At 45.7% G+C, this 26,495-nt stretch overlaps 1 protein-coding gene across 4 annotated transcripts in view; it reads left to right on the top strand.

Annotated features, from left to right (window-relative positions):
• The first annotated feature begins 24,678 nt into the window (after window positions 1-24,678).
• SHANK3 (SH3 and multiple ankyrin repeat domains 3) overlaps window positions 24,679-26,495 on the top strand; it is a 691,108-nt gene continuing 689,291 nt past the window's right edge. For all 4 annotated transcript variants that reach the window (XM_063926631.1, XM_063926630.1, XM_063926632.1 and 1 more), the window contains exon 1: window positions 24,679-24,787. The gene's annotated coding sequence lies outside the window, so the exon portion shown is untranslated. The remainder of the gene's footprint in view (window positions 24,788-26,495) is intronic.

The following is a 26,495-nucleotide window of genomic DNA, read 5'->3' as shown; positions in this document are numbered from 1 at the left end:
ATATATATATATATATATATATATATATATATATATATATATACAAACAGAGAACCCAGCACTCACCAAAGTAAACTCACTTATCCTCAACAATTCAATAAATAAATGATGGGGGTTTAGTTGGTGGATTGGCCAATGCACGGAAGCCTGTATACCGATTCAAGGTACCCCACCTTCATACAGGTCCTACACTATCACAGAGTCTTAAAACCTGACTACCACACTGCTGCATCATCTGCCTGCTAGATGTAATGTGTACCTGCCACAGACTATATGGCTTTTAAAGGCACACTAGTCACCTATTGCACTGGCTCAAAGATGATTGCTAAAAAACAGCTGAGACAGGTTCAGGATAATGAAGTCCACACAGGGGTGCATGAGAAAGCTAGTGGCCACGGTTAATAAGAGCTAACCATAGATTAACCCCTTCATATACACACAGAGTAAAAACCACAGCACTCACCGCACCAGAAGCGGGGCACAGCTATGCACTTACCACTCACAGGGTGGGGTGCATGTAACACTGCACTCTCCACCACAGAAGCGGGGTACACAGCTGTACTTACCACTCACAGGGCGGGGTGCATGTAGCCCATGACCACATCGCTCTAATAAATACAAACAGAGAACCCAGCACTCACCAAAGTAAACTCACTTATCCTCAACAATTCAATAAATAAATGATGGGGGTTTAGTTGGTGGATTGGCCAATGCACGGAAGCCTGTATACCGATTCAAGGTACCCCACCTTCATACAGGTCCTACACTATCACAGAGTCTTAAAACCTGACTACCACACTGCTGCATCATCTGCCTGCTAGATGTAATGTGTACCTGCCACAGACTATATGGCTTTTAAAGGCACACTAGTCACCTATTGCACTGGCTCAAAGATGATTGCTAAAAAACAGCTGAGACAGGTTCAGGATAATGAAGTCCACACAGGGGTGCATGAGAAAGCTAGTGGCCACGGTTAATAAGAGCTAACCATAGATTAACCCCTTCATATACACACAGAGTAAAAACCACAGCACTCACCGCACCAGAAGCGGGGCACAGCTATGCACTTACCACTCACAGGGTGGGGTGCATGTAACACTGCACTCTCCACCACAGAAGCGGGGTACACAGCTGTACTTACCACTCACAGGGCGGGGTGCATGTAGCCCATGACCACATCGCTCTAATAAATACAAACAGAGAACCCAGCACTCACCAAAGTAAACTCACTTATCCTCAACAATTCAATAAATAAATAAATGATGGGGGTTTAGTTGGTGGATTGGCCAATGCACGGAAGCCTGTATACCGATTCAAGGTACCCCACCTTCATACAGGTCCTACACTATCACAGAGTCTTAAAACCTGACTACCACACTGCTGCATCATCTGCCTGCTAGATGTAATGTGTACCTGCCACAGACTATATGGCTTTTAAAGGCACACTAGTCACCTATTGCACTGGCTCAAAGATGATTGCTAAAAAACAGCTGAGACAGGTTCAGGATAATGAAGTCCACACAGGGGTGCATGAGAAAGCTAGTGGCCACGGTTAATAAGAGCTAACCATAGATTAACCCCTTCATATACACACAGAGTAAAAACCACAGCACTCACCGCACCAGAAGCGGGGCACAGCTATGCACTTACCACTCACAGGGTGGGGTGCATGTAACACTGCACTCTCCACCACAGAAGCGGGGTACACAGCTGTACTTACCACTCACAGGGCGGGGTGCATGTAGCCCATGACCACATCGCTCTAATAAATACAAACAGAGAACCCAGCACTCACCAAAGTAAACTCACTTATCCTCAACAATTCAATAAATAAATGATGGGGGTTTAGTTGGTGGATTGGCCAATGCACGGAAGCCTGTATACCGATTCAAGGTACCCCACCTTCATACAGGTCCTACACTATCACAGAGTCTTAAAACCTGACTACCACACTGCTGCATCATCTGCCTGCTAGATGTAATGTGTACCTGCCACAGACTATATGGCTTTTAAAGGCACACTAGTCACCTATTGCACTGGCTCAAAGATGATTGCTAAAAAACAGCTGAGACAGGTTCAGGATAATGAAGTCCACACAGGGGTGCATGAGAAAGCTAGTGGCCACGGTTAATAAGAGCTAACCATAGATTAACCCCTTCATATACACACAGAGTAAAAACCACAGCACTCACCGCACCAGAAGCGGGGCACAGCTATGCACTTACCACTCACAGGGTGGGGTGCATGTAACACTGCACTCTCCACCACAGAAGCGGGGTACACAGCTGTACTTACCACTCACAGGGCGGGGTGCATGTAGCCCATGACCACATCGCTCTAATAAATACAAACAGAGAACCCAGCACTCACCAAAGTAAACTCACTTATCCTCAACAATTCAATAAATAAATGATGGGGGTTTAGTTGGTGGATTGGCCAATGCACGGAAGCCTGTATACCGATTCAAGGTACCCCACCTTCATACAGGTCCTACACTATCACAGAGTCTTAAAACCTGACTACCACACTGCTGCATCATCTGCCTGCTAGATGTAATGTGTACCTGCCACAGACTATATGGCTTTTAAAGGCACACTAGCTGTCTCAGCTGTTTTTTAGCAATCATCTTTGAGCCAGTGCAATAGGTGACTAGTGTGCCTTTAAAAGCCATATAGTCTGTGGCAGGTACACATTACATCTAGCAGGCAGATGATGCAGCAGTGTGGTAGTCAGGTTTTAAGACTCTGTGATAGTGTAGGACCTGTATGAAGGTGGGGTACCTTGAATCGGTATACAGGCTTCCGTGCATTGGCCAATCCACCAACTAAACCCCCATCATTTATTTATTGAATTGTTGAGGATAAGTGAGTTTACTTTGGTGAGTGCTGGGTTCTCTGTTTGTATTTATTAGAGCGATGTGGTCATGGGCTACATGCACCCCGCCCTGTGAGTGGTAAGTACAGCTGTGTACCCCGCTTCTGTGGTGGAGAGTGCAGTGTTACATGCACCCCACCCTGTGAGTGGTAAGTGCATAGCTGTGCCCCGCTTCTGGTGCGGTGAGTGCTGTGGTTTTTACTCTGTGTGTATGTATATATATATATATATATATATATTTGCAAATATATAACGAGAAGGGGAAAGGGGTTATACCGGGAGAATAGGGCTATAGAAGTAGTAAGATTGTATCATATACGGTGTAATGTTTCATAAATACACGTTAACTGTTTAATGTTTGCTGCCTTCATATAACAGTAACAATAGTAAAAGTAAAGTTGTGAATCGTATTCGATATTGTCATGTCATTGCTTACTCCTCGATTCGACGGAAGCACTGAAGGCTCTTTGGAACCACACTATAAATCCAGTAAGTGTTAGAGTGTTAAGGTGTAAAATTTGGGAGAATACAATTCCCATAGTGGGTTTTAATTTATGGCGCACTAAAGGGGTTTCTCAGACTTCCCCAGTCTGCCAATAGTCATTAGCAGATCAAAGGTCTGAGTGGAGGCACTGATACTATAGGGAGAGTCATCTGGTGGTAAACTAAGGCCTACATCAGTAAGTGAATGATAAACAGACGTCCTAAGCAAACTTTCCAGAGCAAGCAATAAGAAATAAACACTATACAGTTATTGGGTTAATCAGACGATAATTATGATGTATGATCGGCCTGATAATTGTACAGTGCATAAGCAGGACCGCTGGCTGATAAATGGCTGCAAACTCTCCTGCTTGATCTATCTTATCTCATTCCTGGCCTCCCAACCCGGGTACTCAGACCAGGCGTGGTATGTTAGATAGAATAGACTTAGGTCGACAGTGTCTAGGTCAACCACTATTGGTCGACATGGTTTCTATGTCTGATGAAGCTAGGTGACCGAGCCTAGGGAAACGCGTTAAGTGTAAAAGCTGCTACTACTACTACTACAAGTGTTTCACGTTCTAAAGGATCCAGATATGGACTTATAAAAACCTGCCTTGGAAAACCTGCCTTGGAACTTTCTCTGTGGGACTTTGATTTTACAGCACCGATTGGAGAGACCCAGTTTCTGCACAAATGGCACAGCTTGCTTGCTGTTAATTTTCAAGCCTCTGGAAGTCTCCGTCGTCACGGGTAACACCAGCTGTACTAATTTTCTTTCCCCAGGGAACTTTGCCCATTGTTATAGTCCGGGATCCCCTGTGGACACTCATTAGCAGCCATTCTCAATTTATTCATAGCTCCATTTATGCCCTAAATTTTATGTGTATATGTGAATTTTTATTCATGGTTTTAGTACGTGATGTTTAGTTAATAAACTAAACTGTGATTTTACATTCATCCACAGTTATTCAATTATTTATTATTGGAGAAACACCTAGCGCCAGCTTTATTGTTTTTCTTTGTTAAAAATTTCCTTGGGACTGACAATCCCTTGCTGGCAGCTGTGACAGCGCGTCTGGACCTGCTTTCTTTCTATGGTTTCTATGTCGACTGGGCTCTAGGTCGACATGAAAAACCGTTTACATGAGTTTTTTACATATTTTTGGTGTTGTTTTCTTCGTAGAGTGACTGGGAACCCCAATTAGTGCACCGTATACCCTCGCATCCGCTACCACTGCGCTCGGCACAGGTTACCATTCCCAATTGTAGTCCACGTGGATCGTAAAGTATGAAAAAGTTTAAAAATTAAAAAAGTGTATACTCATGTCGACCTTTTGTCATGTCGACCTAGTACATGTCGACCTAGAGTCCCTGTCGACCTAGAAACCATGTTGACCTACTTACTATCGACCAACAGTGGTCGACCTAGAGACTGTCGACCTAAGTTTTGTCGACCTAGAGACTGGATCCCACTCAGACCTTCTTACCACACTCTGTGCTGGCTAGTCATCTCAGGATGCACCTGTTGCTGCAATCCGGCATGCCATGGGTGCTGCCATTTGACTGAGGTCAGCTGATGCTAATACAGCCAATCACAGTGGGGTATATTTATTAACATTCGTAATTCTCCCGATTTGGTGGGAGAATAATCACGAATGATATCGAAAGTGTAAAACTGCAACTTTTTGAATTTATTACGACTAATTTACTAAGCTGTCGTATTCTGCATTTTCTTTTGTTCCGATGTCGATGTCATTCGTGTTTTTTTTTTAGTTTTTTACGGCAGTGATTAGCAAAACACTGACGACTTTTTCTAAATGAATCTCGGCCGGATCTGTGTGATCCGTGCTGGGGTTCCTTTTTTTTTTTTTTTTTAAATAAGCACTGTAAAACTGTAAAAAAAATGGCGTGGGGTCCCCCCTCCTAAGCATAACCAGCCTCGGGCTCTTTGAGCCGATCCTGGTTGCAGAAATATGGGGGAAAAAATGACAGGGGTTCCCCCATATTTAAGCAACCAGCATCGGGCTCTGCGCCTGGTCCTGGTTCCAAAAATACGGGGGACAAAAAGCGTAGGGGTCCCCCGTATTTTTAAAACCAGCACCGGGCTCCACTAGCTGGACAGATAATGCCACAGCCGGGGGTCACTTTTATATAGTGCCCTGCGGCCGTGGCATCAAATATCCAACTAGTCACCCCTGGATGGGGTACCCTGGGGGAGTGGGGACCCCTTCAATCAAGGGGTCCCCCCCAGCCACCCAAGGGCCAGGGGTGAAGCCCGAGGCTGTCCCCCCCATCCAATGGGCTGCGGATGGGGGGCTGATAGCCTTTTTGTAAAAGTGTAAGATATTGTTTTTAGTAGCAGTACTACAAGGCCCAGCAAGCCTCCCCCGCATGCTGGTACTTGGAGAACCACAAGTACCAGCATGCGGCGGAAAAACGGGCCCGCTGGTACCTATAGTACTACTACTAAAAAAATACCCAAAAAAAGACAATACACACACACCTTGAAAGTAAAGTTTTATTACATCCATCCACACAAACATACATACATACTTACCTTATGTTCACACGCAGGTCGGTCCTCTTGTCCAGTAGAATCCATGGGGTACCTGTTGAATAAATTATACTCACCAGATCCAGGGTACCAGGCTCCTCGGATAATCCTTTTGTAATCCACGTACTTGATTAAAAAAATAAAACGGAGACCCGAGCCACGCACTGAAAGGGGCCCCATGTTTTCACATGGGTCCCCTTTCCCCGAATGCCAGAAACCCACTCTGACTTCTGTCTAAGTGGGTTTCTTCAGCCAATCAGGGAGCGCCACGTTGTGGCACCCTCCTGATCGGCTGTGTGCTCCTGTACTGACTGACAGGCGGCACACGGCAGTGTTACAATGTAGCGCCTGTGCGCTCCATTGTAACCAATGGTGGGAACTTTCAGGTCAGCGGTGAGGTCACTTTCGGTCAACCGCTGACCTGAAAGTTCCCACCATTGGTTACAATGGAGCGCATAGGCGCTACATTGTAACACTGCCGTGTGCCGCCTATCAGACAGTACAGGAGCACACAGCCGATCAGGAGGGTGCTACAACGTGGCGCTCCCTGATTGGCTGAAGAAACCCACTTAGACATCAGTCAGAGTGGGTTTCTGGCATTCGGGGAAAGGGGTCCCATGTGAAAACATGGGTCCCCTTTCAGTTCGTGGTCGGGTATCCGTTTTTTTATTTTTTCAAGTACGTGGATTACAAAAGGAGTTACCGAGGAGCCGAAAACACTGGATTATGTGAGTATAATTTTTTCTACAGGTACACCATGGATTCTACTGGAGAAGAGGAGCGACCTGCGTGGGAACATAAGGTAAGTATGTGTATATGGAGGTGTGGATGGATGTATTAAAGTTATACTTTCAAGGTGTGTGTGTGTTGTCTTTATTGGGGTATTTTTTTAGTAGTAGTACTACAGGTACCAGCGGGCCCGTTTTTCCGCCGCATGCTGGTACTTGTGGTTTTCCAAGTACCAGCTTGGGGGGGAGGCTTGCTGGGCCTTGTAGTACTGCTACTAAAAACAATATCAATCACTTTTCACAAAGGCTATCAGCCCCCCATCCGCAGCCTATTGGATGGGGGGGGACAGCCTCGGGCTTCACCCCTGGCCCTTGGGTGGCTGGGGGGGGGGACCCCTTGATTGAAGGGGTCCCCACTCCCCCAGGGTACCCCGGCCAGGGGTGACTAGTTGGATATTTGATGCCACGGCCGCAGGGCACTATATAAAAGTGACCCCCGGCTGTGGCATTATCTGTCCAGCTAGTGGAGCCCGGTGCTGGTTTTAAAAATACGGGGGAACCCTACGCTTTTTGTCCCCCGTATTTTTGGAACCAGGACCAGGCGCAGAGCCCGATGCTGGTTGCTTAAATATGGGGGAACCCCTGTCATTTTCTTTCCCATATTTCTGCAACCAGGATCGGCTCAAAGAGCCCGAGGCTGGTTATGCTTAGGAGGGGGAACCCCACGCAATTTTTTTCCAAAAAATTAACACTTTCCCACCTTTTCCCACTGATATACATGCACGGATCTCATGGATCCGTGCATGCCTATCCAATCACGGCTCAAAAAAGCAGGTCTGTTTTTTTTTAGCACTTTTTTACGAGTTGTATTTTTTCACGGCAGTGTTTTTTTTTTTTTGGCTTTGCACTTCTTAGTAAATGACCGAGATTCATACTTAAACAGCCGCGTTTTGACCGATGGTGTATTCATTCGTATTTTTTTTGTTGGACTTCAAAAAAAATACGAATGCCCTCATCACTGCCGAGATTTGAGTTTAGTAAATGACCGAGATGACACTTTGAAGAAAAAACGGCATCTCGGTCAAAATCGGGACCTTAGTAAATATACCCCCAGTGTCTCTACTCCTCACATGACTCCAGTGTCCAATCCTGGTAGAGAGCACCCTGTTAAACAGTTCTCTGACACCTACTCATGACCAACTTTTCTTCAAGCTACTCCTGGACCCTGAAGTCAGAAGCGGGTGTCTATCTCCTGAGCTGCCTGCATCTCTTCCAGTCGGGTGTTATTCAGAGTGCTCCTATTACAGCTACTTCTATTCAGTCCTGTCTTAAGTGTTTTTCATTTTGCAGCAAGAATTCAACTCCAGTTCTCCATGTTGTAATCAGTGCTCATCCTACAAAAGTTTGCGGTCTGGTACCTGCATTACTACCTGTGCTTCCAGTAACAGTCTACTGTTCTACTGCACATGTGCACCACTGTTTAGTGCATCTGCAGCATTTTTTGGGACATGTACTAAGCAGTGATAAAAGTGGAGAAGTGAGCCAGTGGAGAAGTTGCCCATGCAAACCAATCAGCTGCTCTGTATACTTTTAGAGTATGCAAATTATAAATGTTACGTCAATGCTGATTGGTTGCCATGGACAACTTTTATCACTGCTTAGTACATCTCCTCCTTAGTCCTAGATGCAGACTTGTACGGACAAGCCTCATATGTAAACTTTACATGTACTTCTTATATGTTCATGGTGCACGTGTACAGCGTTCTCTATGTGTACTGAATGCTGTATATCCTTTGTGTCCAATTGTTATGGATGAGTACCTGGAACTCAGGGGAGTATGCGACAACTGGGAAGTTCTAGTACTCACAGGTAAAGCTGCAGCTAGAGTTGATGTCTGCAGCAACTCGTGCTCTACCCCTGACTCCGTTACCCCTCTTAGTGGTTGGATGGTGCCTGTGGTGCTAGTGTTCTTCTGCCCACGGCAGCCGCGTTTGAATGGGCGAATTAGGTCCGCCCAAACTCCGATGCCCCCGGTCTTATTAAGTGACAAGGCACCACCCGAGACTGCGAGTGAGTAAGGGGGAACCTAACTAACCCTGCAACACCAATGCACAAGTGATAATGAGAACAACAATGGTCTTAGATGTTATAAGCAAATGAATAGTGAGAGCAACAATGCTCAGGAATGTTAAAGATATAAATATAAACAAAGAACTGTTAGCGTGGATACTCCACAAAAACCAGAACACCGGCTGGCAAGATCTGGTCAAGAATCGATCAGTCAAAGTCTCCAGGTCACAGCACAACACAGGCAGGATCTCCAACGAGTTGACAGGTTCACACAGAAGTAAGAACTATCACCAGCGTCTTTGGAGTGACCAGGAAGAGAATATAAATGGTGCTACACCTGTCACAGAAGGAGAGAGTATTGACTGTATAGGAGAGGAAAGAGTTAAACATCTGGGGAGGGGTGGACCTAGCTGTGAGGAAAGTACAGCCTTCTTTAGGGGGAGGGTTTGATATATATAGGGAAGGTGAGGCCATCTTAGTTCTCTTGGTGGATTTGCTTTCCCGCCCTCCCGCCCTGGTAGTAAGAAATTCTGGCACGTGGTGCTTTGGCGTTAAGTTGTTGGCTGTTATCGTTGGCTATTTATGGGCGGAAAAGAACGGCAGTTTTGTATGGTAGAGAAAACTGTAGTGTTTTACAGTTTGTTGTGGTTTAGGTGCACTCACCTCCATCGACTTATGGCCGCTTGACCACCCGTCCGGGAAGGCAGCGGCAGGGCACCCAGGAGTGGTGGGTAGTCACTGTGGGGGTTGAGTTGTCACCTATTACCGGTTTATGATAAGTTTTAGTAAATTTATAGGGTTAGTTATTTAAGGTTAATTTAGGTTAATTGAGCCGTTCTTTTGGGCCGCCACCATATGCCGGCTGGAGCGGCATATTTAATTAATTTCTTTATTACAGGTTTCCTAATGGATAGGGACAAATAAATAGCTAGCAATTTTCTGCCAAAATTCAAGTTTCCGTGTCGTTATTTCTGGTTTTAGGTTATGAATGCTTTACTTTCAAAGAAAGGGGTCCACCAAATATCACTAAGATGTTTAGAAACTCCTTAATTGCAAATATCATGCAGCTGTCGTGCTGCACGTCCTTGTACACAGCTGGGTACTTATTTACCCAGCAACAGGGAACACCGTCTGCCTCTGGCGTCCCCGTTGCTAGGGATATGGCAGCTCACAGCGCCCGGCGTCTGCCTGTTGCTAGGCGCCAGGCGGGGACCAAGAGACTTTGCGTCTGGCGTCTGCCTGTTGCTAGGCGCTGGGCTGGGACCAGAAAACCTTGCGCCCGGCGTCCGCCTGTTGCTAGGCGCTGGGCGGGGGTCAGCGGGAGGTGCGGCGTCCCGGCTCCACGGCAACGGCCGGGACACGCGTCTCCCGGCGCTAACAGCAATAAAAACTTTCCTGGTTCACTATTCCCATGTGGACTAACATCCATGTCGCATACCTCTCAACATTTAATTCAATGAAAGAGGGACACTTTAGTCACGCGCGCCTGCGCCGAAAAGGGTGTGGCTTCGCGGTCGCTGGTCATGCTCCCATTTTTCGTCACTAAGGGGGCATGTCAGAGCAGTGATTGACAGGTGCCTCCCAACTGCCCTACCCCCCCACCCCACCATGGGACACTGCGGCCCACGGGTGGGACAGCGGGACAGTCCCCAAAAAAACGTGACTGTCCCGCGAAAATCGGGACAGTTGGGAGGTATGATATCGCCACCTGCATAACTCTACCTCAATAGGTTATTCTGCATTATGTTCCTCCTAGCACACTTTAAGATGCACGCTGACTCTCCACTCTTGAGAGACACTTCCCAAATTGGAAGTTTACCTACAATAAGTGTACAGACTGCAGATGGCTGAGAAACTGCCCAACTCTACCATTTCATTATCACATATTCAGTATCATTTCAAATATTTATCTTTCTTCTGGTAACCTAATCTGTGGCTTAATTTAATCAAAGTGAGGGTACATCGGGACTGTTTTTATTACATTTTGACAATTATTATTACATTGGTACAAGTGCATATAGAAATGCATTTCTCTGTACAAGTGCAACATGGAGGAACAAAAACCTCAAGCTATGACCCCTTACAAAATTCAGGTTATAGAGTGCACATATGGTAGCTCTGTGCCCTTCTGCAAAGCAAGTGGCATCCCTAAAAATGCCTTCTCACCGCACACTACCTCATTTTCATAATCTTACATTGCAAGTGAAATTCTCATGTTTGCAGTGCTCCGCAACAGTAACTGCCATTCTGGCCAACTACTCCCTTTAGCCTGTCCCGCTCCTCTGCCAAACTCCCATTTTGTTCTGCAAATCCATGTACCTTAGTAGAAAGTCAAAGCAAATTGGGGGGCTCAATAGCAGGGGTGTCCCTATGCCCTGTGACACCCGATGCGGCACTGCCAGCAAATGGGGTGTGGCCTCACATGGAGAGGCATGGCCTCATGGCCCACCCCCCTTTTTTATCACTCCGGGGGTTCAGGAGGTGCAGACTCAGCCACTGAGAGGGGAGGGAGGGGCGGGTACTAATTACCTGGGACCGTGCCTGATGGAGGGACCCGTGTCTGCAGCCTCCCTTCCCCACCTGTCAGCAGCAGAAGATTAGTTCTTCGCCAGCCCATGCTGCTGTGCGCTGGGCTGTGGTGGTGCAGGAAGGCTTCTGTCACTTAGCAGCAACAGCAGCAGCCTCTTCTGCCTGTGCGGGGCATTCATTTGTATAAGGGGGCATTGCCATGCCTCCCACAATTAGACTAAACCCCTGAAAATGTACCTGGGCCTGCCACAGCTCTCAACACCCCTGGACGCTGGCCTGCCCACAGACACTGCTGTGGCTACTCTGCCTGCTCCTACACTGTTACACTGTTAAGTTCTCCACATAATGTTACAGTGCAACACAAGCTCCTGTCACTGAGAAGAAGCTTGCATTTAGGTGTCACCCCTCAGAGGGTGACACCCGGGAGCGGCCAGCAGTCCCCTAGTGACGCCACTGCTCAATTGTACTAAAGATAATTCACAGCAGATACAGTACGTTACCCTTTATTATTTTATTTTAGGCAATTTATAATACACAACTCTAGAGTTCATTTATTTACTCAGGGCCGGTGCTAGGGTGTTCGGCGCCCCCCTGCAAACTATAAATTTGCGCCCTCCCATACTTCACAAAGGGTCAGCGCGCACCTTCGGCGTGTCAGAAAAAGGGGTGTAGTCTCACAAGGAAGGGGCGTGGTCACACAATAGTACCCCCATTTGAATTTTCGCACACCGTATCTTATTCACATTACACCGCACGTAGTAGTGCTGCTCATTCACATAATGCCCCCCAGTAGCAGCGTCATTATACATAATACCCGCCAGTAGTAGCGTCCTTATCCGTAATGTCCGCCAGTAGTAGCGTCCTTATTCGTACTGCCCGCCAGTAGTAGCGTCCTTATTCGTAATGCCCGCCAGTAGTAGCGTCCTTATTCGTAATGCCCACCAGTAGTAGCGTCCTTATCCGTAATGCCCGTCAGTAGTAGTGTCCTTATTCATAATGCCCGTCAGTAGTAGCGTCCTTATACGTAATGCCCGTCAGTAGTAGCATCTTTATCTGTAATGCCCGCCAGTAGTAGTGTCCTTATCCGTAATGCCCGTCAGTAGTAGCGTCCTTATTCGTAATGCCCGCCAGTAGTAGCGTCCTTATCCGTAATGCCCATCAGTAGTAGCATCCTTATCTGTAATGCCCGCTAGTAGTAGCGTCCTTATCCATAATGCCAGTCAGTAGTAGCGTCCTTATCTGTAATGCCCGCCAGTAGTAGCGTCCTTATCCGTAATGCTCGTCAGTAGCAGCATCCTTATCTGTAATGCCCACCAGTAGTAGCGTCCTTATCCATAATGCCCGTCAGTAGTAGCGTCCTTATCTGTAATGCCCGCCACTAGTAGCGTCCTTATAAGTAATGCCCGCCAGTAGTAGCGTCCTTCTCCGTACTGCCCGTCAGTAGTAGCGTCCTTCTCCGTAATGCCCACCAGTAGTAGCGTCCTTATCCGTACTGTCCGTCAGTAGTAGCGTCCTTATCCGTAATGCCCGCCAGTAGTAGCGTCCTTATCCGTACTGCCCACCAGTAGTAGCGTCCTTATCCGTACTGCGTGTCAGTAGTAGCGTCCTTATCCGTACTGCCCATCAGTAGTAGCGTCCTTATCTGTAATGCCCGCCACTAGTAGTGTCCTTATAAGTAATGCCCGCCAGTAGTAGTGTCCTTATCCGTACTGCCCGTCAGTAGTAGTGTCCTTATCTGTACTGCCCATCAGTAGTAGCGTCCTTATCCGTACTGCCCGTCAGTAGTAGCGTCCTCACTTATCCGTACTGCCCATCAGTAGTAGTGTCCTTATCCGTACTCCCCGTCAGTAGCAGCGTTCTTATCTGTAATGCCCGCCAGTAGTAGTGTGCTTATCTGTAATGCCTGCCACTAGTAGCGTCCTTATAAGTAATGCCCCCCAGTAGTAGCGTCCTTATAAGTAATGCCCCCCACTAGTAGCATCCTTATAAGTAATGCCCCTCACTAGTAGCTTCCTTATAAGTAATGCCCCCCAGTAGTAGCATCTATAATGCGCGCACACATACACACACACACACACCATACACACACACCCACCATACACTCCCCACACACAGATATACGCACACCCACCATACACTCCACACACATACAAACCCCCACCATACACTCCACACACATTTCTCTTTCACCCTCTACTTACCAAGTGTGCCAGGCCACCACCGTCGACGCTCCCCCTGTACAGCAGCCTGGTCCCGTGTAGCTCTGCCCACTCCATGACGTGTAGCCCCGCCCCTTGCGACGGGTAGCCCCGCCCGCTTTCCGGGACCCACTGCACATAGCCCCAGCCGCTTCACAGGGAGGAGGAGGCTACAAGCTGCCGGTACCTCTGCCAGTCATGCAGTGACAGGCACAGCAGCCGGCAGCAGGGGACATGCGGCAGGCGCAGCAGCGGGGATGCAGGGCATGTAGAGCGCCTCTCCTGCCTGGCGCTTACCTGCTTTGCATCCCTTCGCTGAGCGGGTAGCGCTAGGCCTGTATTTGCTCTTTGGAATTATTTTCTAAATACAATGACATTTAAAATTATTGTCATCATTGGACTGATCAAGCTGGGGCCTACTTTTAGCAAGTGTCATCTTTGTCAAGGTCAGCTCCAAATAAATTAAAACAAAAACAATGGGATGTTCCTCAACAATAATCTTTAATATAATTGCAATCCACTGTGAGGAAATGTAGAAAATAGCGCAGACTGAGAATAGAATAAATCAGAGGAGGCTGCAGGAAAGCCAGTTGGCCAGGAAGTTGTATGAGCAGAAGGAAGACAAAGCTGGTGATTGCTTCAGGAAATGTACAGACATATACTATAATGTGAGTACAATGTAAATACCACACTCTGCTTATTAAATCTACAGGCACAGCTCTCTGTAAATAATCACTGAAATGTGCTACTTGTTCTGTATGATCATTGCACATTTTCTATTACAATTGTACATTATTATATTATTTAGCTGGCTACATGTATATTATTATGTCTGTCTGTACGTATGTATCCAGATTAGTGATGTGCACAGGAAATTTTTCGGGTTTTGTGTTTTGGTTTTGGATTCGGTTCCGCCGTGTTTTGGAATCGGACGCGTTTTGGCAAAACCTCCCTGAAAAATTTTTGTCGGATTCGGGTGTGTTTTGGATTTGGGTGTTTTTTTACAAAAAACCCTCAAAAACAGCTTAAATCATAGAATTTGGGGGTCATTTTGATCCCATAGTATTATTAACCTCAATAACCATAATTTACACTCATTTTCAGTCTATTCTAATCTAAACACCTCAAACCTCACAATTTTATTTTTAGTCCTAAAATTTGCACCGAGGTCGCTGGATGGCTAAGCTAAGCGACACAAGTGGCCGACACAAACACCTGGCCCATCTAGGAGTGGCACTGCAGTGTCAGACAGGATGGCACTTCAAAAAAATAGTCCCCAAACAGCACATGATGCAAAGAAAAAAAGAGGTGCACCAAGGTCGCTGGATGGCTAAGCTAAGCGACCCAAGTGGCCGACACAAACACCTGGCCCATCTAGGAGTGGCACTGCAGTGTCAGACAGGATGGCACTTCAAAAAAATAGTCCCCAAACAGCACATGATGCAAAGAAAAAAAGAGGTGCACCAAGGTCGCTGGAAGGCTAAGCTAAGCGACCCAAGTGGCCGACACAAACACCTGGCCCATCTAGGAGTGGCACTGCAGAGTCAGACAGGATGGCACTTCAAAAATATTGTCCCCAAACAGCAAATGATGCAAAGAAAAATTAAAAGAAAAAAGAGGTGCAAGATGGAATTGTCCTTGGGCCCTCCCACCCACCCTTATGTTGTATAAACAGGACATGCACACTTTAACGAACCCATCATTTCAGCGACAGGGTCTGCCACACGACTGTGACTGAAATGACTGCTTCTTTTTTGGTGGGGGCCCAAACCAACCAATCAATCTCTCCTTGCACAAACTGGCTCTACAGAGGCAAGATGTCCACCTCATCATCATCCTCCGATTCCTCGCCCCTTTCACTGTGTACATCCCCCTCCTCACAGATTATTAATTCGTCCCCACTGGAATCCACCATCTCAGGTCCATATTACTTTCTGGAGGCAATTGCTGGTGAATGTCTCCACGGAGGAATTGTTTATAATTAATTTTGATGAACATCATCTTCTCCACATTTTCTGGAAGTAACCTCATACGCCGATTGCTGACAAGGTGAGCGGCTGCACTAAACACTCTTTCGGAGTACACACTGGAGAGAGGGCAACTTAGGTAGAATAAAGCCAGTTTGTGCAAGGGCCTCCAAATTGCCTCTTTTTCCTGCCAGTATACGTACGGACTGTCTGACGTGCCTACTTGGATGCGGTCACTCATATAATCCTCCACCATTCTTTCAATGGTGACAGAATCATATGCAGTGACAGTAGACGACATGTCAGTAACCGTTGCCAGGTCCTTCAGTCCGGACCAGATGTCAGCACTCGCTCCAGACTGCCCTGCATCACCGCCAGCGGGTGGGCTCGGAATTCTTAGCCTTTTCCTCGCGCCCCCAGTTGCGGGAGAATGTGAAGGAGGAGCTGTTGACGGGTCACGTTCCGCTTGACTTGACAATTTTCTCACCAGCAGGTCTTTGAACCTCTGCAGACTTGTGTCTGCCGGAAAGAGAGATACAACGTAGGTTTTAAATCTAGGATCGAGCACGGTGGCCAAAATGTAGTGCTCTGATTTCAACAGATTGACCACCCGTGAATCCTGGTTAAGCGAATTAAGGGCTCCATCCACAAGTCCCACATGCCTAGCGGAATCGCTCTGTTTTAGCTCCTCCTTCAATGTCTCCAGCTTCTTCTGCAAAAGCCTGATGAGGGGAATGACCTGACTCAGGCTGGCAGTGTCTGAACTGACTTCACGTGTGGCAAGTTCAAAGGGTTGCAGAACCTTGCACAACGTTAAAATCATTCTCCACTGCGCTTGAGTCAGGTGCATTCCCCCTCCTTTGCCTATATCGTGGGCAGATGTATAGGCTTGAATGGCCTTTTGCTGCTCCTCCATCCTCTGAAGCATATAGAGGGTTGAATTCCACCTCGTTACCACCTCTTGCTTCAGATGATGGCAGGGCAGGTTCAGGAATGTTTGGTGGTGCTCCAGTCTTCGGCACGCGGTGGCTGAATGCCGAAAGTGACCTGCAATTCTTCGGGCCACCGACAGCATCTCTTGCATGCCCCTGTCGTTTTTTAAATAATTCTGCACCACCAAATTCAATGTATGTGCAAAACATGGGACGTGCTGGAATTTGCCCAGATGTAATGCATGCACAATATTGGTGGCGTTGTCCGATGTCACAAATCCCCAGGAGAGTCCAATTGGGGTAAGCCATTCTGCGATGATGTTCCTCAGTTTCCGTAAGAGGTTGTCAGCTGTGTGCCTCTTATGGAAAGCGGTGATACAAAGCGTAGCCTGCCTAGGAACGAGTTGGCGTTTGCGAGATGCTGCTACTGGTGCCGCCGCTGCTGTTCTTGCTGCGGGAGGCAATACATCTACCCAGTGGGCTGTCACAGTCATATAGTCCTGAGTCTGCCCTGCTCCACTTGTCCACATGTCCGTGGTTAAGTGGACATTGGGTACAACTGCATTTTTTAGGACACTGGTGACTCTTTTTCTGACGTCTGTGTACATTTTCGGTATCGCCTGCCTAGAGAAATGGAACCTAGATGGTATTTGGTACCGGGGACACAGTACCTCAATCAAGTCTCTAGTTGCCTCTGAATTAACGATGGATACCGGAACCACGTTTCTCACCACCCAGGCTGACAAGACCTGAGTTATCCGCTTTGCAGCAGAATGACTGCTGTGATATTTCATCTTCCTCGCAAAGGACTGTTGGACAGTCAATTGCTTACTGGAAGTAGTACAAGTGGTCTTCCGACTTCCCCTCTGGGATGACGATCGACTCCCAGCAGCAACAACAGCAGCGCCAGCAGCAGTAGGCGTTACACTCAAGGATGCATCGGAGGAATCCCAGGCAGGAGAGGACTCGTCAGACTTGCCAGTGACATGGCCTGCAGGACTATTGGCTTTCCTGTGTAAGGTGGAAATTGACACTGAGGGAGTTGGTGGTGTGGTTTGCAGGAGCTTGGTTACAAGAGGAAGGGATTTAGTGGTCAGTGGACTGCTTCCGCTGTCATCCAAAGTTTTTGAACTTGTCACTGACTTATGATGAATGCGCTGCAGGTGACGTATAAGGGAGGATGTTCTGAGGTGGTTAATGTCCTTACCCCTACTTATTACAGCTTGACAAAGGCAACACACGGCTTGACACCTGTTGTCTGCATTTGTGTTGAAATAATTCCACACCGAAGAGCTGATTTTTTTTTGTATTTTGACCAGGCATGTCAATGGCCATATTCGTCCCACGGACAACAGGTGTCTCCCCAGGTGCCTGACTTAAACAAACCACCTCACCATCAGAATCCTCCTTGTCAATTTCCTCCCCAGCGCCAGCAACACCCATATCCTCATCCTGGTGTACTTTAACAGTGACATCTTCAATTTGACTATCTGGAACTGGACTGCGGGTGCTCCTTCCAGCACTTGCAGGGGGTGTGCAAATGGTGGAAGGCGCAAGCTCTTCCCGTCCAGTGTTGGGAAGGTCAGGCATCGCAACCAACACAATTGGACTCTCCTTGGGGATTTGTGATTTAGAAGAACGCACAGTTCTTTGCTGTGCTTTTGCCAGCTTAAGTCTTTTCATTTTTCTAGCGAGAGGATGAGTGCTTCCATCCTCATGTGAATCTGAACCACTAGCCATGAACATAGGCCAGGGCCTCAGCCGTTCCTTGCCACTCCATGTCGTAAATGGCATATTGGCAAGTTTACGCTTCTCATCAGACGCTTTCAATTTTGATTTTTGGGTCATTTTACTGAACTTTTGTTTTTTGGATTTTACATGCTCTCTACTATGACATTGGGCATCGGCCTTGGCAGACGACGTTGATGGCATTTCATCGTCTCGGCCATGACTAGTGGCAGCAGCTTCAGCACGAGGTGGAAGTGGATCTTGATCTTTCCCTATTTTAACCTCCACATTTTTGTTCTCCATTTTTTAATGTGTGGAATTATATGCCAGTATCAATAGCAATGGCCTACTACTATATATACTGCGCACAACTGAAATGCACCACAGGTATGGATGGATAGTATACTTGACGACACAGAGGTAGGTAGAGCAGTGGCCTACTGTACCGTACTGCTATATATATATATATATATATATATATATATATCTCAAACACTGAGCAACATCCCCAAACAGGTAATTTCAACTTTAAACTTGTCATTTATTTTGTACAGTCTGGACATGGCTACCAATAACAAATGCACAGACAAAATTCTTAAAGTCTCTGTGGTACCACATTCGATGTATGTCCAGAGCGGGGGAGAGCGCTTTGTGAGAAGATGAACACAGCGGTATGCTACGACCCCTTTTAAAGGCTCCTTCCCAGCCGTAGTATGAATTGCTGGATACTCACGGCCACCGCGGCTCCTATTACACGGGGAGCGGGCCTCCTTTGCAGGGCCTCCCCTCAGGGCACTTCTGACTGATCCCGTTGCCTTCAGTTTCTACATTTCATCTTGTGACCTGTGGCAGGCCGGCGAGCCGTTTGACCGGGGATACAGCTGAAGCGGGACCTGGCAAAGGAGGCCCGCTCCCCGTGTAATAGGAGCCGCGGTGGCCGTGAGTATCCAGCAATTCATACTACGGCTGGGAAGGAGCCTTTAAAAGGGGTCGTAGCATACCGCTGTGTTCATCTTCTCACACAGCGCTCTCCCCCGCTCTGGACATACATCTAATGTGGTACCACAGAGACTGTGAAAATTTGCACTAAAGGGACCAGTGTGTCCATATAATATACAGCTGATACAAATTGGTCACAAGCAGACCTATGGATTGTTACTAAGGGAAACCTTAATGGACGGCTATTTGAAATAAAGGCATGGGATTGAAGCAATTGCACATTTTATAACTTTATAATTTTATCTTTGTGCTTTATGTGGAGTGTATTTAAATAAATTGATTAAAATTCCATTTGATTGTATATCTTTGTTTTAGTGCTCCTTTATAAGTTATTTTATATCTCTGGTAATTAGTGGGTGGAACAGTACCACCAGTAGGAGCTGCAGAAACTTGATATCAATTAAAACAGTTAATGCTAATAGATTTTTTGGTGGTTATATAAGTGCTGTGTGTTTATGTATTAATATTGTAAAATTCTTAAAGCTATGTGTGCAAATGCTAGGAGCTTAGGAGACAAGATTCCAGAGCTTATTGCGATAATGACAAGGATAACCTGGATTTTTTGGCAATTACAGAGTCATGGTGCAATGAAAATCATGACTGGGACATAGCTATACCAGGATACAATTTATTTAGGAACGATAGAATAGGAAGAATAGGAGGAGGGGTAGCAATGTATGTGAAAAAAAAGCATAAATGCTACTTTAATACAAAATATTGAAGACAAAACTGAGGCCCTTTGGGTCACCATAGAAACCGGGGAGAAGGATGTTATTCGCATTGGGGTGATCTATAGACCACCAGGCCAGGGGCAGGATTTGGACAGAAACCTATTGTTGGACATCACTAAAATGGCTTTAAAGGGAGAAGTCATAATCATGGGAGACTTTAATTTACCTGATGTAAATTGGGAGGGGTCTTTTGCAAATTCAGCTACAAGTGGCAAATTTCTACATTCCTTACAGGGAGCATCTCTCAAGCAATTGGTGACGGAGCCCACTCGCAAAGATTCAATATTAGATTTAATTCTTACAAATGGTGATAGGATATCCGACATATATGTGGGTGAGCACCTGGGATCCAGTGATCATCAAGCAGTATGGTTTAGTATAAAGACAGGATCCAACTCCTGTCACACAAAAACAAAGGTGTTGGATTTTAGAAATGCTGATTTTGCAAAAATGGGGAGATGTTTAAGTGATTCATTGGAGGACTGGTGGAACTTGGAAGGAGTGCAGGAGAGGTGGGAAAAACTGAAAAGTGCAATACTAAGTGCAACTGATCTTTGCATCAAAAGGGTTAGGAAAAGCACCAGGAAAAGGAAGCCAGTGTGGTCCACAAAAGAAGTATCAACTAGTGTGAAAGCAAAAAAGATGGCTTTTAGGAAATACAAACAGACTCAAAATAATGACAAAGAGGTGTATCTTGACAGACGGAAGGATGCTAAGAAAGCGATCAGACGTGCATAGGCAGAAGCTGAGGAAAAAATGGCCCAGTCAGTAGATAAAGGGGGCAAAACTTTTTTTAAGTATATAAGTGAAAGGAGAAAATCAAATGGAGGAATAATAAGACTTAAGACAGAGAGTGAGAATTTGGTGGAGGGAGACAAGGCAATAGCAGATCACCTAAATAATTATTTTTGCTCAGTATTTACTACAGAAGAAGGGATGGGGCCACAGTTAAGTTGCAAGGACATTCATAAAAATAAGGTAGATGAAAATACATTTACAGAGGAGAAGGTCCTAACAGAACTTTCACAACTAAAAGTGGATAAATCAATGGGACCAGATGGGATGCACCCAAGGATACTCAAAGAGCTAAAAGATGTGCTGGTTACACCGTTAACAGAATTATTTAACCAGTCACTAAATACAGGTGCCATTCCAGAGGACTGGAAAAGAGCAAATGTAGTTCCACTGCACAAAAGTGGAAGCAAGGAAGAAGCAAGTAACTACAGACCAGTACGCCTTACATCAGTAGTGGGGAAAGTAATGGAAAAACTATTAAAAGAAAGAGTTGTGGAATATCTTAAATCAAACCACTTACAGGATCCAAAACAGCATGGATTTACTGGTGGGAGATCATGCCAAACAAATCTTATTGACTTTTTTGACTCTGTGACGAAAATAATAGATCAAGGGGGAGCTGTAGATGTAGCATATCTAGACTTTAGTAAGGCATTTGACACTGTCCCACATCGCAGACTGCTAAATAAACTTGAAAGCGTGGGGGTGGATTATAAAACAGTTAAATGGATAAGAACCTTGTTGCAGGATAGTAAACAGACAGTTGTAGTTAATGGAGTGCAATCTATGGAGGGAAATGTTACCAGTGGAGTACCCCAGGGATCTGTACTTGGTCCAGTTCTCTTTAATATCTTTGTTGGTGACACTGCAGGTGGTATTGAAGGGAAGGTATGCCTTTTTGCAGATGATACAAAGATATGCAACAGGGTAGACACACCGGGAGGGGTAAAACAAATGATTGATGACCTAGCTAGGCTTGAGAAATGGTCAAGAACGTGGCAACTACAGTTTAATGCTAAAAAATGCAAAATCATGCACTTGGGTCTCAAAAACCCAAAGGCTAAATATAGTATCAAGGGTACTATAATGGAAACTACTGAGGAGGAAAGGGATTAAGGAGTCACTATTTCAAGTGACTTGAAGGCAGGAAAGCAATGCATCAAAGCAATGAGAAAGGCAAGTCAGATGCTTGGTTGCATAGGGAGAGGAATCAGTAGCAGGAAAAAAGAAGTGATAATGCCACTGTATAGGTCAATGGTGCGGCCCCATCTGGAATACTGTGTCCAGTTCTGGAGACCATATCTCCAGAAGGATATAAATACATTAGAGAGTATACAAAGAAGGGCAACTAAAATGGTGCATGGCCTACATCACAAAACGTACCCGGAAAGGCTAAAAGATCTTAACATGTATAGTTTGGAGGAGAGAAGGGAAAGGGGAGACATGATAGAAACTTTCAAATATATCAAGGGTCTTAACAAAGTTCAGGAGGGAAACATTCTTCAAAGGAAGAGAAGTATTAGAACTCGAGGACATACACTGAGACTGGAGGGGGGTAGGTTCAGGGGAAATTTAAGGAAAAATTACTTCACAGAAAGGGTAGTGGATAAGTGGAATAGTCTCCCATCAGAGGTGGTAGAGGCTAAGACTGTAGAGCAATTTAAACATGCTTGGGATAGGCATATGAATATCCTTACAAAGAATTAAGGTTCAAAAAGGGTTGAGATTACCTAAAGGATAAAAAAAAAGGGGCAGACTAGATGGGCCAAGTGGTTCTTATCTGCCGTCAAATTCTATGTTTCTATATTATATACTGGTGGTCAGCAAACTGTGCAAAACTGAAATGCACCACAGGTATGGATGGATAGTATACTTGACGACACAGAGGTAGGTACAGCAGTGGCCTACTGTACCGTAATGCTATATATTATATACTGGTGGTCAGCAAACTGTGCAAAACTGAAATGCACCACAGGTATGGATGGATAGTATACTTGACGACACAGAGGTAGGTACAGCAGTGGCCTACTGTACCGTACTCCTATATATTATATACTGGTGGTCAGCAAAATTATGCACTGTACTCCTACTATATACTGTCTACAATGCAGCACAGATATGGAGTGTTTTTCAGGCAGACAACGTATACTGGTGGTCACTGGTCAGCAAAACTCTGCACTGTACTCCTCCTATATAATATTATACTGGTGGTCCCCAGTCCCCACAATAAAGCAGCACACTGAGCACAGATATGGAGTGTTTTTCAGGCAGACAACGTATACTGGTGGTCACTGTCAGCAAAACTCTGCACTGTACTCCTGCTATATAATACAGCTGCTCCCCAGTCCCCACAATTAAGCAGTGTGAGCACAGATATATGCAGCACACTGAGCAAAGATATGGAGCGTTTTTCAGGCAGAGAACGGATAAAACTGGTGGTCACTGATCAGCAAAACTTTGCACTGTACTCCTCCTATATTAATATACAGCTGCTCCCCAGTCCCCACAATTAAGATATAAGCAAGCACAAATATTTGCATCAACAATGAATAAACGGAGAGGACGCCAGCCACGTCCTCTCCCTAACATTTCCAATGCACGAGTGAAAATGGCGGCGACGCGCGGCTGCTTATATAGAATCCGAATCTCGCGAGAATCCGACAGCGGGATGGTGACGTTCGGGCGCGCTCGGGTTAACCGAGCCATACGGGAGAATCCGAGTATGCCTCGGACCCGTGTAAAATGGGTGAAGTTTGGGGGGGTTCGGTTTCCAAGGAACCGAACCCGCTCATCACTAATCCAGATGGCTATAGATTCTATTTTTCAATATAGTTTGGAACAAATAATTAAAAAGGAGCGTATAGTGGGCCTAATTCAGATCTGATCGCACTTTTTGCTGCTGCTGCGATCAATAGTCCACGCCTATGAGGAGTTGTATTGTAGCTTAGCAGGGCTGCGATCGCTTGTGCAGCCCTGCTAAGCTAAAAAAATGTCAAGCAAATGTAGACTAGCCCTGGACATACTTACCCTGTGCGATGGATCCAGCGATAATGGGCCCGGCTTTGACGTCACACCTCCGCCCTCCGTTCTGCTGGACACGCCTGCGTTACACTCACCACTCCCCGAAAATGGCTACAAACGGTCCGGATCCACTCTGTCGCGCCTCTTTCCTGTCAATCTTCTTTGCGGTCCGCTCTGCGACCGCTTCCATCTCAAGACGCGACGTAACCCGGTGACCCCTGTCGCCGGACAACATCGCGCGCACCCACTGCAGCTGCCGCACATGCGCATTCCGCACCCGTTCGCACCGCAACGAAAGGCCATTGCGTGCGAACGGGTCGGAATGACCCCCCCCATGTGCACTGCAGGGGGGAGGAAGATATAACGTGCATAAACGAGATTTGGGTGGGTTATTTTGTTTCTGTGCAGGGTAAATATTGGCTGCTTTATTTTTACACTGCAATTTAGATTTCAGTTTGAACACACCCCACCCAAATCTAACTCTCTCTGCACATGTTATATCTGCCCCCCTGCAGTGCACATGGGGGGTAATTCTGAGTTGATCGCAGCAGGAATTTTGTTAGCAGTTGGGCAAAACCATGTGCACTGCAGGGGAGGCAGATGTAACATGTGCAGAGAGAGTTAGATTTGGGTGTGGTGTGTTCAATCTGCAATCTAAATTGCAGTGTAGAAATAAAGCAGCCAGTATTTACCCTGCACAGAAACAAAATAACCCACCCAAATCTAACTCTCTCTGCACATGTTATATCTGCCACACCTTCAGTGCACATGGTTTTGCCCAACTGCTAACAAAATTCCTGCTGCGATCAACTCAGAATTACCCCCATGGTTTTGCCCAACTGCTAACAAATGTTACACACACAACCCACACATATACGCTTTACAAGGAACTTGCAGTAAGGGCACACCCATATGGACACACAAGTTGTCGGATACACAACAATAGTGTGTGGAATCATCTCCGGGAAACAGGAAGAGCGGCCACTTCCTACAAAGGAAATGTGGGGAGGCTGGACGCATTTCTCTCATACACAACTCTGTAACACCACACTTTTGTTATAGCATATACCACTAATGTAATAACACATTCTTAGTTAGCTGTCCAAGGACAAGGACACATTAAGCACTGCCTGAAGTATACAAGGATCTTCAGAATTCCTAACCAGGGATGTGAGGTGAGGTTATGTGTTGGGATGAAAATAATTTTTTTGTATATGTGCAAGGACATCATGTTTAGTCACAAAATCGGTATGTAGTTACTGATTGTGTATTATATAATACATTTCACTTTTTGTCCTAGGATAAATATTTTGGGCTTTGTACATTGTCAGTGGGCTATCAGTGCTGTGTTATGGAGTGGTAATACAGTTTTGGATATGAAGGCGTTTGATGCATGATCTCAGGAATATATAGTCTGTATAACGGGGTCATCGTGTATAAAGTGCTGTATAGTTCTTGTGGGACATTATGTTCTGTGCACTGTGTATTATATAAGCTGATTTTCATCACGTACCTAGATTAGGATATGATTGCAAAAAAAGCTATGTTTTTTTTTCTGATAGGACTAGGTACAATAGTATGTTATTTTGTGATATGCCTACAGCACAGTTAGGTCCTGTTACCAGGGTCCACGGCATGTGATGGAACCTACTGTATATGTTATGTAATCTGTGAGTCACAGTGAATTTGGTACATAGATAGGACCATGGGGGTAATTCCAAGTTGATCGCAGCAGGAAATTTTTTAGCAGTTGGGCAAAACCATGTGCACTGCAGGGGAGGCAGATATAACATGTGCAGAAAGAGTTAGATTTGGGTGGGTTATTTTATTTCTGTGCAGGGTAAATACTGGCTGCTTTATTTGTACACTGCAAATTAGATTGCAGATTGAACACACCCCACCAAAATCTAACTCTCTCTGCACATGTTATATCTGCCTCCCCTGCAGTGCACATGGTTTTGCCCAATTGCTATCTAAAATTCTGCTGCAATCAACTTGGAATTACCCCCCATATTCTGAATTGGGAGTAAAGGAGACAAGAGCAAGTTACTGTACACCTTGGCAAAACCATGTTGCTCTGCAGGTGGGGCAGATGAAAAATGTGCTGAGATATTTACATCATTAGGCACCACCCCCACCATGGAAAAATGCAGCAATTCACAGATCTGTGGACTAGGGCCAGGGATAAATTGTGCAAATCAAGTCATTTAGCCCCTCCTCCTCTACATGGTGCTGTATATCAGTGTTTTTCTCTCCATCCTATCCACTTCACTAGGAAGCTAGTGGGATGCGGGAGATCTGCCTTCTCTTCTGGGGGTTTAGGGGACTCGCCGAAAAATCGGGAGCAGTGTAAAAATATACCTGCATAATATTTGTGGGCTTCATGCAAAAGAAGACAGTATATACCCCACATGCAAAACAAACACATGTATTTGCACCCATTACATTGCAGCATGGTTTGTCCATGGTTTGTTCAGATGCACAGTTCAAAAAATTTTTACTCCAAATTCAAAATCAGGACCACTTGAAAATGCAACAACATAACTAATGTACTCTTACAATAGCAATGACAATATAGGAAAATAGACTAATGTACTGTACAGAATGAACTGTGCACGGGTTATGAAAGGAAAGAATATTAACAAGTGAGAATAATGAAGAAACAGTCTGTCAATAAATAGTAATTAAGGTAATAAATGGCTATACCAACTCATTATACTTACATCATCCCTATTCATTGTGGTAGCACTGTGCCCCCATTGATGATAAAAGTATTGCTACGGGGGATATTTAATAAACATGATTATCTCCCAAAATCAAGAAAAGAGATAAATATCTATTTTCCAGTGGCAGTTGCAGCACAGTCCAAAATTCAATAGGGAA

The sequence above is a fragment of the Pseudophryne corroboree genome, chromosome 6 (assembly GCF_028390025.1).
Source record: "Pseudophryne corroboree isolate aPseCor3 chromosome 6, aPseCor3.hap2, whole genome shotgun sequence".
NCBI lineage: Eukaryota > Metazoa > Chordata > Amphibia > Anura > Myobatrachidae > Pseudophryne > Pseudophryne corroboree.
The sequence above is the reverse complement of the archived record's forward strand: the minus strand, read 5'-3'. Positions and strand labels throughout refer to the sequence as shown.